Here is a 14155-nt window from a genome sequence, read left to right as displayed (position 1 = left end):
CCATTCAATTTCTCACTTTATGTAAAATAAGTGTAAAAATCCTGAAATTCATTATTTCACCTGAAACAAATTTAGTACGGAATTTTAATGTACGAAATAATATAATTTTAAACATGTATTAATACATCAAATAATAATTTAAAATCTAGGTCAGTATCCAAAGAGTTTGGATGCATCCCCGAATTATTAACAACAACCTAGGGCTGCTCAGGGAGTAGTGGACAGCTCAGGTATGGCCTTCCTGACCTTTAATTGGACACATCCGTAAGCCTAGCTACTGTTGTAAAGCCATGAAGAACATGAACTGTAAACGGGTGAATTCAGAGCCCTATTGAATTAGACGTTTGTCTCTGTCTTAAGAGAGCTGAATGTGGGGGACCAGCAGATGTCATAATGACTATGTTGCTGGACTCCCACGTAGTCGACTGCAGTTCGAGTCCTGGATCCGGCAATGTAAAACTCAATGCCAGAGGTGTGTGCGTGCATGCCCAAGATCCTGAGAGGAGAATGGAGGAGAAGGGAATGTGGCGTGGCCATCTGCCTTGTGAGGTAATTTCTTACATATTGCAATATGAGAAGTAATGAGATTTAAAAAAATAGGTTTCCATTGACCTAATGATATCAATGTAATAAAGCGATTTTTTTTTAAAAAGAAGATTCTTTGTAGAGAAAATACTTTTTTTTCCAGTTTCAGAGACATTCTATTAGTGACAAATGCCCCTTCTCCAAAAAACAACAATGAAGTGTTCTGTGTGCTAACAACATAGCTTTTTTTTAAAAAAAAGGTAAAACAAAATTCTGCATTTTTATAAAACTTGATAAAAAATAGTATTTCCAGCTGTACAGTCACCAGAAGCACACAGTTATCACAAATGCACACACTTCACTCGGCCTCTCCAGCACCTTCAGCTTTCTGTGCCTGGTCTGTTCTGGCATCTCTGTTTTCTGCAGGGTTGTTCCCATCCTCGCCAGCATCAGCTTTTCCCTTTTTCCCTTTGGGTACCTTCTCTCCCTTCTTTGTAGGGGTCTTTTTAGGTTTGGGCTCTGGCTGTGGAGGAGCAGGTTTTGCAGACAACCTTGCAGATCTTCTCTGTGGTTCGGCCTTCACCTTGGCTGTATCTCCTTTAGCCTCCCCTTCAGCCTTCCTCTTGGGCGTGGTGGCCACGGCGGGACGTAGGCGCTGGACGCGGGGGATGCAGCGGCGTGCAGGCTTTGGTCGGTCTGGGGGTCGCTCTCGCCTCTTCTTCTTCACACTGCTCGAGAAAATACTTTTTTAAGAATGCAGGTTGGGGGACCAGCAGTTAGCATAATGGCTATGTCACTGGACTCCCACGTAGTCCACCGCAGTTCACGTCCAGGACCCAGTGGCTTAAAACTCACGCTGGGCGCATGTGTGTGCGTGCCCAAGATCCCGAGAGGAGAATGGAGGAGAAGGGATTGCGGCGTGGCCATCCCCCCGGGGGATGATTTCTCGCTTTCTGTCTCTGTTTCTCTCTCTGTCTGTCTGGCAAGTGCACGCGCCCTATAGCAAAAACCTCTAAAAAAATAAATGAATAATGTTGAATGTTAACTTTCAGGATTTAAACGGAATGATTGGCGAGCGCACACGCCCTATAGCAAAAACCTCTCAAAAAAAAAACAATGCAGGTTGTAGCTTTCTGAAAGACTACTACATACAGTTAGATTTTATAGCTTCTGATGTTGAACGTTCCTTAATATTTAATGGTTTAATTTTTTGACTTATATATGGTAGCACAGCACACTCATAGGAATTGGTATCAATAGTAAATTTTGGGTGTTTTAGGATGTTGCATCTTTTCTTTTTTCAATTTTGTAATAAAATTATGTATATTATTTTTTTTAAAAAGGTGAGAATGGACCTCCCATTCTGAGCAGCTCCTGCTAATCTAACTTGCAGTTTGGAAAACTTCCATTTCTTCTTTCATCAGAAGGCGGGAAGTTGGGAACCAAGCCCTTGTAGAGGGTCTCTGCTGGGCTTCAACCCCTTGGCTTCTTTTTTCCCTTTGGCTGGTGGCTTTATGTTTAATTTTATTTTAATTTAATATACTTACTTTGCTAATTAAAAAAATAATGATAATGCTTAATATTTCTGGGCAGGCCCCCTGGCCTAGTGGTTAAGGGAGTCGGATCCCTCACGGCCAACTGCGTGATTTGAGCCCTAGCCCTGGCCACTCGAAAAACATGTCAGGCACGTGTGCATGGACAAATGGAGAAGGGACTGCACCGTGACCACAGCACCCTCACTGGCTGGGGGGTGCTTTAATATCCCCGCTGGGGGGGTGTTTCTGCAATTCCTTCTCTCTCTCTATTTCTGTCCCGCTTCTGTGAGCACATTAAAAAAGTTAAATTAAATTTAAAAACATCTCAGGTGGCATGGTGGTTACGGTGATAGGCTTTTACGTGGCTGGCTGTAGTCGAGTCTCAGATCTGTGACTTTAAACTCATGCCAGGCACAGGTGAGAGATTGTGGCATGGCCATCCTCCTGTGGGGTGACTTCTCACTTTCCCTCTCTCTACATCTGTCTCTTTGTCTCTCTCTGGCGAGCACATGCACGTTACCAAAACCAAATCAGGTTCACTCGCCCAAGCACTATAAAACCAAACCACAGGCACATGGTGTGATGAAGGGAAGTGCAGCTTTATTTATTTTTAAATTTATTTTTGGAAGAGGTTTCTGCTATAGGGTGCATGCACTTGCCAGAAAGACAGAAAGAGACAGAGAGAGAGAGATATCACCCCCCAGGGGGATGGCCACGCTGCGCCGCGGTCGACTACATGGGAGTCCAGCGACATAGCCATTGTACCAACTGTTTGTCCTAGTACAGTTTTATGGCAAAGCGCTAAGCAAGGAGAGCAAATGCTCATGCTGAAAAGACCCGTCTCCCTGAGATGGTCCCCGTGTGTGCTTTTCTTTTTTTTTGGAGAGGTTTTTTTTTCGCTATAGGGAGCGTGCTCTCGCCCGGGAGACAGAGAGAGACAGCGCGACAGAAAGCGAGAAATCACCCCCCGGGAGGATGGTCACGCTGCAATCCCTTCTCCTCCATTCTCCTCTCAGGATCTTGGGCATGCACACACACGCGCCTGGTGTGGTTTTAAGCCACCGGGTCCAGGACGCGAACCGTGGTTGACTACGTAGGAGTCCAGCGACATAGCCATTACGCTAAATGCTGGTTCCCTCATGGGAATTCTTGGGTGAGGCCTTAGATAATCAAATTCCTCTTCAGGTGTCTGGAGCCACTCAGCCTGGGGTCTTTGAGCTCACAACCAGCAGTTTCCAGCCTCCAGAACATCTTACGTACTGAAATGAAAACCTTTGCTTTGCTTTAAGTGAGAGTCTTAGATCAAATGACCTTTATTCACGGTCCCTGTTGGTCATTACCATAACGGAAGTCTGAAGACTTACCCCTTGCTCTGGGCCAATATGATGTACATGGACCTTGTATTTCAAGAACCCTAGAAAACATGTTGGAGGTCCCTGCTCGGTTTCATGCACCCTATGGCAAAAGCCTAAAAAATGTAAATTAATTAATGAATTCCCCAAGAGCGGGGAAATGTCCTGACCCAGCTAGGTCATGCGATGCCTGTTGTATACGATGTTTCTGGCTTTCTCAGACGCCTTCCTCGGAGCTGCAGGGGAGCAGTGTAAGCAGACTGACCTGAGCTGTGACGCATCACAGGGTCACACATGATAGCAACGGGGGACATCCACACCGCAGTCCTTGCCTCTAGCTGTACAACTTCAGCCGCATCCTTGACAGCTTGCAAACAGTTCACTGTACCTGGTACAACGTATAAAGAAAGAAGCTCAACATGAAAAAAAAAAAAAAAAGAAAAATTCTTTCCATGGCATTATATTATTTAAAAGATACTTTATGAAGAGATGTATTAATGAAGTTGGCTTTAGTTGGTATTCTCATTGTCAAACAAAAAAGGACAACTGAAAGATACAGGTTAGAAAGGGAAAGGAATTCATGGGTCTTTTTTTTTTTTCCTCTTTTAAGGATTATTTTATTTAACTTTATTTATTTTTAATTTGACCAGAGAGGGACAGGGTAAGAGAGAGAGAAAGAGAAAGCAAGCCGCCAGGTCCAGGACTCAAACCACAGTTGGCCACGTGCGAGTCCAGCGCCCCTAACCACCACGCCACCTGCTGGCCCCGGTCTTAACTAGCTTACAGTAAGAGTAAGAGTCAGGTCCTGGGACACCCAGCCAGCCCTCACTGGCCGCGCCTTGGAGAGATGTGACAGAGGTATCCCCTGATCTTCGGCAGCAAGCTTCTTACACTAAAAAGTGCTGCGCTTGGAAACAGTCCACACTGACTAACGGCAATAGAGGAAGGTCAAGGGGCCACGTGGGAAGGGACAGGACTGGGTGAAGTCCCTGAGCACCGCCCCCCAGCAGTGGGTCCGGTGTGCAGAACAGTGGCCCGCGGGGAGAGGGGCCAGCCCGGGAGGGCCTGGTGCAGGTCCTTCATCGTGAGCAGGTGTCCGAGGCCGGTGTGCAGAACGGCGCCCGCGGGGAGAGGGGCCAGCCCGGGAGGGCCTGGTGCAGGTCCTTCATCGTGAGCAGGTGTCCGAGGCAGGCACAGCACAGGCACGCGGACAGACACCAGACAGCACAGACCTCGGGACGACCAGCCACCGTGCTGTCTTCATCTATGGCGCTCTCTTTTCTGGGTAAGCTTTGTGGAAGCATAAACAGAAGGGGGTGAGGCCTTTATAGACACGCAGAAGAACATGGTGAGATCGATGTCCTGGCGTCACGAGAGCCACGGGGCGCACTCGGTACTTCAGCCAGTCAGCCAGTCAGTGGTCGCCCAGAACCCGCCGGTGCAGGAGACTGCTGTGGTCGCCGCAGCCTGAGAAGGACAATCTGTGCCCTCGGGAGCTCGCTGGCCTAGTTAGAGACAGACGCCAACACCAGCCACCGTGTCCCCTCTGTCCCCGCCTGGCCTGTTGCCAGAGGCTTCTGCAGCCTGAGCTGGCCCTGGGTTGAGCCGATTCCGAGAAAGACCAGGACGGGCCGAGGCCAGGAGCATCCCCGTCCACTGGGAGGACGTCTTGGAGCGTGCGCGTGGGGGCAGTTCTTGTCCCGGCTTGCCCACCTTCCTTCGGACAAGGGAGGGTTCTGTTTTGAGAGCAGCAAACGTGTTAGGAGAGAGGCGGACAGCAGAAGCCTGCCTTGACACTCGCTTTGCCCTCTGGTTTCGTAGGAGGACAGCAAAGCGTCCGCAGTTAAAATCAACTCCAAGAACAGAAACGCCTAGGGCCTGGGAGCCTACCGGGGACTCGAGTGTGTGGAGGTTCTCACGGAGGCTCGTAGTTCCCAGAGAATCTTCTCTTTACACTTTGAAAAGGTTTTCATTCGAAAATAGTAAAGTGACTTTTGTTCAACATTTGTCAAGTATCATAAAAGGATTTTAAAAAGTCATGCTCAGGGGACCAGCAGGTGGCGAGGTGGTTGGGGCGCTGGACTCCCACATGGCTGGCCACAGTTCAAGTCCCAGACTTGGCAGTTTGCTTTCTCATAGTCTCTCTCTCTTTCTCTCTCTGGTCAAAATTTTAAAATAATAAATAAAATAATTCTTAAGAATAAAAGTCATGCCCAGCAGGTTTTCCCTGTCAACAATATGAGCTTGCCAGTAGGTGGCGTGCTGTTTAAGACACTGAATCCCACAGGGCAGACTCCATAGCTCAAGTCCCAAACCTGGTGGCGTGAAAATCATGCTGGGCATGTGTGCATGCATGTCCAAAATCCAAAAGCAGAGTGGAAGAGAAGGAACTGTGGTGTGGCCATCCTCATGGAGGGTGATTTCACTTTCCTTTCTGTCTCTCTCCTGCAAGTGCACACCCCCTATGGCAAAAATGTTAAAAAAAAAAAAAAAAAAGGTGGGGGTGGCGTCTGAATGCAGAGTATGCCTCGGGCAAGTCGGTCCTTAGGCAGGAGCGTCCTGTGTCACAACACTTCCTTCCTCTCACCTGCCGTAGTGACACTGTTCCAACCATGTCCAGACTCCCTTCTGAAGTTCTCCCTTGGGTCCTCTCTGCTGACCAATGGGTAAATGGCTTATATCAACTCTCATGGTTCAAACAAGAATAACATTTTAGGCAAAAGAAGTGACTCGGTATGTTACAGGTCCAATTTTAGGGTGAGGTCTCTAACAGCCTGTCCTAAAGGAGACTTTGTGCCTTCATGGTAGGAACAGGAAGTCATCCTCCTCCCTAGGACAGCATGTTTGACTGGTGCCAATGGGACAGGAAGTGTAACAGCGGGGTAGAGATGCATCTCAGGGGACGGGATGCTTGTTACACAGCGGAGTGTAACAGCCGGGTAGAGATGCATCTCAGGGGACGGGATGCTTGTTACACAGCGGAGTGTAACAGCCGGGTAGAGATGCATCTCAGGGGACGGGATGCTTGTTACACAGCGGAGTGTAACAGCCGGGTAGAGATGCATCTCAGGGGACGGGATGCTTGTTACACAGCGGAGTGTAACAGCCGGGTAGAGATGCATCTCAGGGGACGGGATGCTTGTTACACAGCGGAGTGTAACAGCCGGGTAGAGATGCATCTCAGGGGACGGGATGCTTGTTACACAGCGGAGTGTAACAGCCGGGTAGAGATGCATCTCAGGGGACGGGATGCTTGTTACACAGCGGAGTGTAACAGCCGGGTAGAGATGCATCTCAGGGGACGGGATGCTTGTTACACAGCGGAGTGTAACAGCCGGGTAGAGATGCATCTCAGGGGACGGGATGCTTGTTACACAGCGGAGTGTAACAGCCGGGTAGAGATGCATCTCAGGGGACGGGATGCTTGTTACACAGCGGAGTGTAACAGCCGGGTAGAGATGCATCTCAGGGGACGGGATGCTTGTTACACAGCGGAGTGTAACAGCCGGGTAGAGATGCATCTCAGGGGACGGGATGCTTGTTACACAGCGGAGTGTAACAGCCGGGTAGAGATGCATCTCAGGGGACGGGATGCTTGTTACACAGCGGAGTGTAACAGCCGGGTAGAGATGCATCTCAGGGGACGGGATGCTTGTTACACAGCGGAGTGTAACAGCCGGGTAGAGATGCATCTCAGGGGACGGGATGCTTGTTACACAGCGGAGTGTAACAGCCGGGTAGAGATGCATCTCAGGGGACGGGATGCTTGTTACACAGCGGAGTGTAACAGCCGGGTAGAGATGCATCTCAGGGGACGGGATGCTTGTTACACAGCGGAGTGTAACAGCCGGGTAGAGATGCATCTCAGGGGACGGGATGCTTGTTACACAGCGGAGTGTAACAGCCGGGTAGAGATGCATCTCAGGGGACGGGATGCTTGTTACACAGCGGAGTGTAACAGCCGGGTAGAGATGCATCTCAGGGGACGGGATGCTTGTTACACAGCGGAGTGTAACAGCCGGGTAGAGATGCATCTCAGGGGACGGGATGCTTGTTACACAGCGGAGTGTAACAGCCGGGTAGAGATGCATCTCAGGGGACGGGATGCTTGTTACACAGCGGAGTGTAACAGCCGGGTAGAGATGCATCTCAGGGGACGGGATGCTTGTTACACAGCGGAGTGTAACAGCCGGGTAGAGATGCATCTCAGGGGACGGGATGCTTGTTACACAGCGGAGTGTAACAGCCGGGTAGAGATGCATCTCAGGGGACGGGATGCTTGTTACACAGCGGAGTGTAACAGCCGGGTAGAGATGCATCTCAGGGGACGGGATGCTTGTTACACAGCGGAGTGTAACAGCCGGGTAGAGATGCATCTCAGGGGACGGGATGCTTGTTACACAGCGGAGTGTAACAGCCGGGTAGAGATGCATCTCAGGGGACGGGATGCTTGTTACACAGCGGAGTGTAACAGCCGGGTAGAGATGCATCTCAGGGGACGGGATGCTTGTTACACAGCGGAGTGTAACAGCCGGGTAGAGATGCATCTCAGGGGACGGGATGCTTGTTACACAGCGGAGTGTAACAGCCGGGTAGAGATGCATCTCAGGGGACGGGATGCTTGTTACACAGCGAAGTGTAACAGCAGGGTAGAGATGCATCTCAGGGGAGACGAAACCAGGAGGGGATTTCGAGGTGCTGGGAGAAGACGATGAAGGCTGTCGCAGGGCAGGTTAAGGCTTAGTAGGACTGCCGTTGTTTTTAAATTAAGAAAGACCTCTAAACGAGTAATCTGACTAGATGCTGGGTCATAGGAGATCTGTTTGAGGCGTGGTCTGATGAGAAACCAGAGGTGGGGATTTGGGGGAACCAGGATAGTTCCTCAGGGGAGAACGGTCGACTCCGATTGGTGCAGTGAAGAATAACGTGCATGCGTTCGGGTCTCGTTCCTGTCAGCACCGAGAATGTGTAGCTCGCCCAGAGTTTGCCGGTGCTCGCTGACTGTCCCTACCTGTGGTCACAGGACCAGTGCCCCCTTCCCAGCCTCTGCCCTCGCTCACCGGCCGTGAGAAGCAGCAGCAGACTTGGTGTGGCAGGTGCCGAGGCTGCGCTACTCTGGAGCGGAGAAGGCCCCGCTGAGGGACCAGCATCTCTCCAGCGTGTGTAGACAGGTCAAGGGCAGGTGCGACAGTGTTCAAGTGTTGTCTTAGCCCCTTTGTTTTAAGTGGCCAGCGGGTGGTGGTGTGGAGGTTAAGGCACTGGACCCCTCACGGCCAGAGCTCTGTAGTCTGAGTCCCGGGTCGGTGGGCATGTGTGTGTGCATCATGCCCAGAAATCCCGAGAGGAGAATGGAGGAGACAGGACTGTGGAGTGGCTGTCCCCGCTGGGGCTGATTCCTCTCTCTCTCTCTCTCTCTCTCTCTCTCTCTCTCTGGAGAACGCACATGCCCTGTAGCAAAATCTAAAAAGGAGAAAGGAGGAAAGAGCCCTGTGTCAGGGGAGACGGCCTTGATTCCAGATTCCGTCCTGCCGTCTGCGGGTCGGGCGGTCTCTTGGTCTCACTGGACTGACTGAAGGCCGGAGACTGGCGTGCACTTTCTTCAGCCCACTTCTGCTCTAGGATGAATTATTCTATTGCAAACATGGTGTGTGCGTTAAAGGCTCTTCCGGGCCACCCTGGTGGCTTGGGGATTAAAGAGGCTGGTCCTCGAGTGGCTGACTGCATGTTTGAGTCCCTGACCTGGCAGCTTGAAAAACATACCGGGCACGTGTGTACGTTCCCCAAACTCTGCAGGAGAGTAGAGGAGAAGGGGCAGTGGTGAGGCGTCCCCGCGGGGTGCTCTCCCTCTCCCTCTCTGGCGAGCGTATGTCCCATATGGTGGATTTAAAGGGGGTGGGGGAGAATGTTCATAATCATTTGAGGTGATGAAAAATGGAGAAAAGAAATTCACTAAACGAGTACGTATTGAGCATTGGCTATGTGCCAGACGGTGCTCTACCTGCCGAAAACAGCTTATCATTGTTAATTTTTTGGAGAGGTTTTTGCTATAGGGCGTGTGCGCCCACCAGAAAGACAGAGAGAGACGGAGAGACAGAAAGTGAGAAATCACCCCCCGGGGAGATGGCCATGCCACAATCCCTTCTCCTCCATTCTCCTCTTGGGATCTTGGGCGCACACGCACCCATCGCGAGTTTAAGCCACCGGGTCCGGGACTCGAACCACAGTGAACTACATGGGAGTTCAGCGATATAGCCATTATGCCAACTGCTGTTCCCCAGGTTATTTTTAATTTAATGGCTAATGACTAACAGGACATAGATTCTTCCCTCAAGGATTTTTGGAAGGATGGAATAATTTCAAGAGTATGAGCTCTGTTTACCTTTAGCTCTCTACTTCAGCTGCTTGACTTTAAGCAAGTTACTTAGTCTCCGTTTTCAGATGACCTCAGTATTCTAGTCTGTAAAACGGGGAAATCAGATTTACCCTCTGGGTCTGCAACGATGACTAGCTGAGGTAGCACACAGAAAAGGAGCACAGTGCTGGCTCAGCACACGGTACTGCAGGGACTTGGTAGGCGGCTTAGTTTATAGCCGAAGGAAACAGAAAGCTTCAGAAACAGGACAGCCACTCTTGGACCTTCTGTCTTTCCCCCCAGAAAGGGCCAGCAATTGGCGTGGTAGTTAAGGCACTGGATTCCCACATGGCTGACCACAGTTCGAGTCCTAGACCCAGTGACTTGAAAATCACAACAAATAGATAAATGTTTAAAATTTGATTTTTCTCTGACCTAATCTCTCCTGAAGGAATATCATAAGATACTCAGCTAGGGACCAGCAGGTGGATTAGCAATTATGTTGCTAAGATTCCCACGTGGCCAGTGGTCTGAGTCCTGGATGCAGTGACTTGAAACTCAGCACTGGGCACGTGTGTGTGCATGCCCAAGATCCCAGGAAGAGAACAGAGGAGAAGGGATTGTGGCAAGGCCATGCCACAACTGAGGTTATTTCTGATTTCCCTCTGTCTGTCTCTCTCTCTCCAGCAAGTGCACGTGAGAGGCAAAAACCTCTAAAAAAGCCCTCGTCTCATTTCAGACGGGTCCTGGCCTAGATCTGGAGGCCAGGAAGACGGCATAAACATGGCTGCTGGTTGGCCATAGCGGAAGGCCGTGAGGTCATCCCTCCTGTCCTGCACCCTGCTTCCCCACTGCTGCCCACAGGTCGTTTCCCCTCGGTCTTCATTTCTGAAGGCTTCCACGCCACATAGAACTTACATCAGATAACATGGCGAGCTTTGTCTCCTGTCGAGAGCCTAGGACAGTGTATTTGAACTTGTGTTGAAAGCAGCTGGCGGTCGGAGGTTGGCGTAGTGGTGTGTCCACACAGTGCTGCTCTTTGTACTGGAAAGAACAGACTAGAATAAAAGCTGGCTGGGTTGTGCAGTGGCCAGCACACTGGGCTTCAGAGCGGGATAGATTACGCCAGCGTGCTTTGTACACGGTGCTTTGTACATTTTTGTAACCTTTGTGCCATTTATAAACACAGACTTACTTACTCGATCACATTAGAAATATTCTTGCTGAGTCTCTGGCAAGAAGAGATTGTGATACCGGGTGGGGCTGGAGGTGGAGTCGGAAGTGGGCAGCGCCCAGGCGTCCCTGTGGACAGCAGAGCTGGTTTTGGAATGGTCCTCACACTGCGGTGCCGTGGAAACACCCAGGGACCCCGCCCTGCAGGTTCTGATGGGTCTGTGCTGTGGCCCCGCCTGCAGGCTTGTCTAAACTCACCAGGTGACTCAGATTTGTGGCACCCCGAGTCCCCAGGGCTTCCCTACATGCTGAGTGCACCCACTTAATCCCTGGGCTGATGGGCTTTCGTTTCTGTTTTGGACAGAGGGCATGGGGGCCCCTGGAAGGAGAGCAGGAAAGGGGAAGTGTGAAGGAACCCCCGTGGGGAATGGTCACAAGGCCTCAGTGCCCCCTTCTGCGTCTTTCCCTCCTTTAGGGCACGCACACACATGTGCCCTGTGCGTTTCCCAGGCTGCTGGGGCTGGCACTGGCCCCGCGCTTGGCCACATGGGATCCGGCTGCCTGACCACCCCACAGCGGGCTAGCCCTAGATGTGTTGATCTTCGTCCAAGAACGCTTTCAGGAGGGATTGCTGTTTTCCTTTTAGTTTTTGCAGTCGGGCACACACGCTTACCAGAGAGAGACAGAGAGAACCTGAGAAATCATCTCCTGGGGAGACGGCCATGCTGCAATCCCTTCTCCGTTTTTGGAATGGTCCTCACACTGCGGTGCCGTGGAAACACCCAGGGACCCCGCCCTGCAGGTTCTGATGGGTCTGTGCTGTGGCCCCGCCTGCAGGCTTGTCTAAACTCACCAGGTGACTCAGATTTGTGGCACCCCGAGTCCCCAGGGCTTCCCTACATGCTGAGTGCACCCACTTAATCCCTGGGCTGATGGGCTTTCGTTTCTGTTTTGGACAGAGGGCATGGGGGCCCCTGGAAGGAGAGCAGGAAAGGGGAAGTGTGAAGGAACCCCCGTGGGGAATGGTCACAAGGCCTCAGTGCCCCCTTCTGCGTCTTTCCCTCCTTTAGGGCACGCACACACATGTGCCCTGTGCGTTTCCCAGGCTGCTGGGGCTGGCACTGGCCCCGCGCTTGGCCACATGGGATCCGGCTGCCTGACCACCCCACAGCGGGCTAGCCCTAGATGTGTTGATCTTCGTCCAAGAACGCTTTCAGGAGGGATTGCTGTTTTCCTTTTAGTTTTTGCAGTCGGGCACACACGCTTACCAGAGAGAGACAGAGAGAACCTGAGAAATCATCTCCTGGGGAGACGGCCATGCTGCAATCCCTTCTCCGTTCTCCTCTTGGGATTTTGGGCACGCTGCACATGAGCTCTGCGTGTTCCTTGTTCAGGCTGCAGGGTCCGGGACTTGAACTCAGAGGTCCCCAAGTAGGAGTCAGTGCCCTAATCACCATGCCAACTGCTGGCCCCCAGGAGAGATATTTTTGCAAATATACTCTATTCTTCTGAAGCAGAGTTTCAGGGCTTAGCACATAAATAGGGATTTTGTTTTATTGACAGAACTTTCAAATCACTCTTTGAAGATGGTGGTGAATTTATGCTAATGAAATAAGGATTTGGACTAGACTGAGCCATGAAACGAGAGTACAAAAGTCACCTCAGGGAAAGGTGGCTCAGCTGGGCAGAGGCCTGTCTTCACTCCTAAGCCAACACCAGCCAGTGTTAATGAGAAAGTTTTACTTTAAAAGTAGAGAGTAACGCGGGCCAGCAGGTGGCGTCACAGCTAGGGAGGCTGGACCCCGCGTGACCGTCTGTGTGGTTCACATCCCAGACCTGGAGGCTGAGAAACACCCGTGTGTGTGCATGCATGTCCAAGATCCCTGGAGAAGAACAGAGGAGAGAGACCGTGGAGAGCTGTCCCCCGGAGGGAACTTTCTCACTTCTCCGTCTCTGTCTCTCTCCGGCGAGAGCATGGGCCCTATGGGAAAAGCTCAGAGCAGCACACAGCACCTGAACTTGTCAGGACGCAGTCATGAAAACAGTGGGGTGTGAAAGTCAGTTTCCATCTCCCCGGGGGTTTTGTCTGTGAGGAAGGGACTGGGTCAGGGGTCGGGAGTAGAGAGCGACTGATGGTTTTTAACCTCACGTCCTTTTAGATAGTGTGGACTTTTTGCTGTGCCATTACTTAAGAGGAGAAATTAAATAGTTCTGGATAAAAAAAAAGAAAGAATAAGATGAAAACCCAGCAAGGCCGCCTCCTGCGCGGTTGGAGAGCGTGGAAGCCAGGCGGGCTGGGAGACGGCCTCAGAGCCGGAGCCCGGGGCTCGGGAAGCAGGGCCGGCGGTGTAGACCCTTCGGCCCTCCGTAAGGTGCTGGTGCGTCTGTGTGCGATGCTGGACCCCAGGCATCTCCTAGCGCGGTCCTCTTACACACGGGGCCACGCTCCAGGACCCCCCGGGGTGCCGACGGCGCAGCCCGTGTAGACCCTGCTCCTGCCCGCACGCCGGGCCGAGGTTAGCTGGTGAGTCAGACAGGAGAGGCCAAGGCTGCCGCTGAGGCGGGGAGGACGGCGACATCGCGCACTGCGGGGAGAGGTGTGGCCCGCCCTCCCTCTCCAGTTACCTAGGGAGATGCCTCTCCTTCCTGTCGCCATGGCGTGCGACCGAGACGCGGGCGAGGGAGTGACGGAGGCACTGGCACGCATTGTGAGGCCACCGCACACCAGGGAGGGCCTTCTGCGCTGAGTGGTCGGTCACCGGGCTGGGACAAGCCACCACGAGCATCTCCTGGGCTGCGGGTTACCATGGCAATGGAAACTGCAGGGGGTGAAACCTCAGATGAGGGTGACTCCGGAGGGTGAAGGAGGCCTGTCACAAATTCCAGAATGATCGTGACCTCAGGGCTGCTGTGGTAGGCCGGGGACCTCCGGAGGGAGCTCGGGGCTGCCCAGGGCGCCGTGGTCCACACTAACCCTCCCGATGGGCTCCCCGGATGTCCAGCCCTTCCCCATCAGGGTTTAGAAACCTTCCTCTGGCCCTTCGAGGGCTGGGCGGGCTGCCACCCTGTCCTGCAGATTCAGAGACTGAGAGCCCACTCCTACCACTGTGGCCACCGGCCTGAGTGTGAGCTCTCCTGCAAGGTGGCATGCACTGTCCAAGGAAGACGGCAGCGTGCAGTCCTGGCTCCTGGCCACCACACGGGGGGGGGGCTCACTG

General features: G+C 52.1%; 1 pseudogene; it reads right to left on the bottom strand.

Annotated features, from left to right (window-relative positions):
* Positions 1 to 883: 883 nt before the first annotated feature.
* Positions 884 to 3453, bottom strand: LOC106734713 (non-histone chromosomal protein HMG-17 pseudogene; annotated as a pseudogene).
* Positions 3454 to 14155: the final 10702 nt, after the last annotated feature.

Source organism: Tupaia chinensis, unplaced genomic scaffold (genome assembly GCF_000334495.1).
Source record: "Tupaia chinensis unplaced genomic scaffold, TupChi_1.0 Scaffold000195_1, whole genome shotgun sequence".
Lineage (NCBI taxonomy): Eukaryota > Metazoa > Chordata > Mammalia > Scandentia > Tupaiidae > Tupaia > Tupaia belangeri.
The sequence above is the reverse complement of the archived record's forward strand: the minus strand, read 5'-3'. Positions and strand labels throughout refer to the sequence as shown.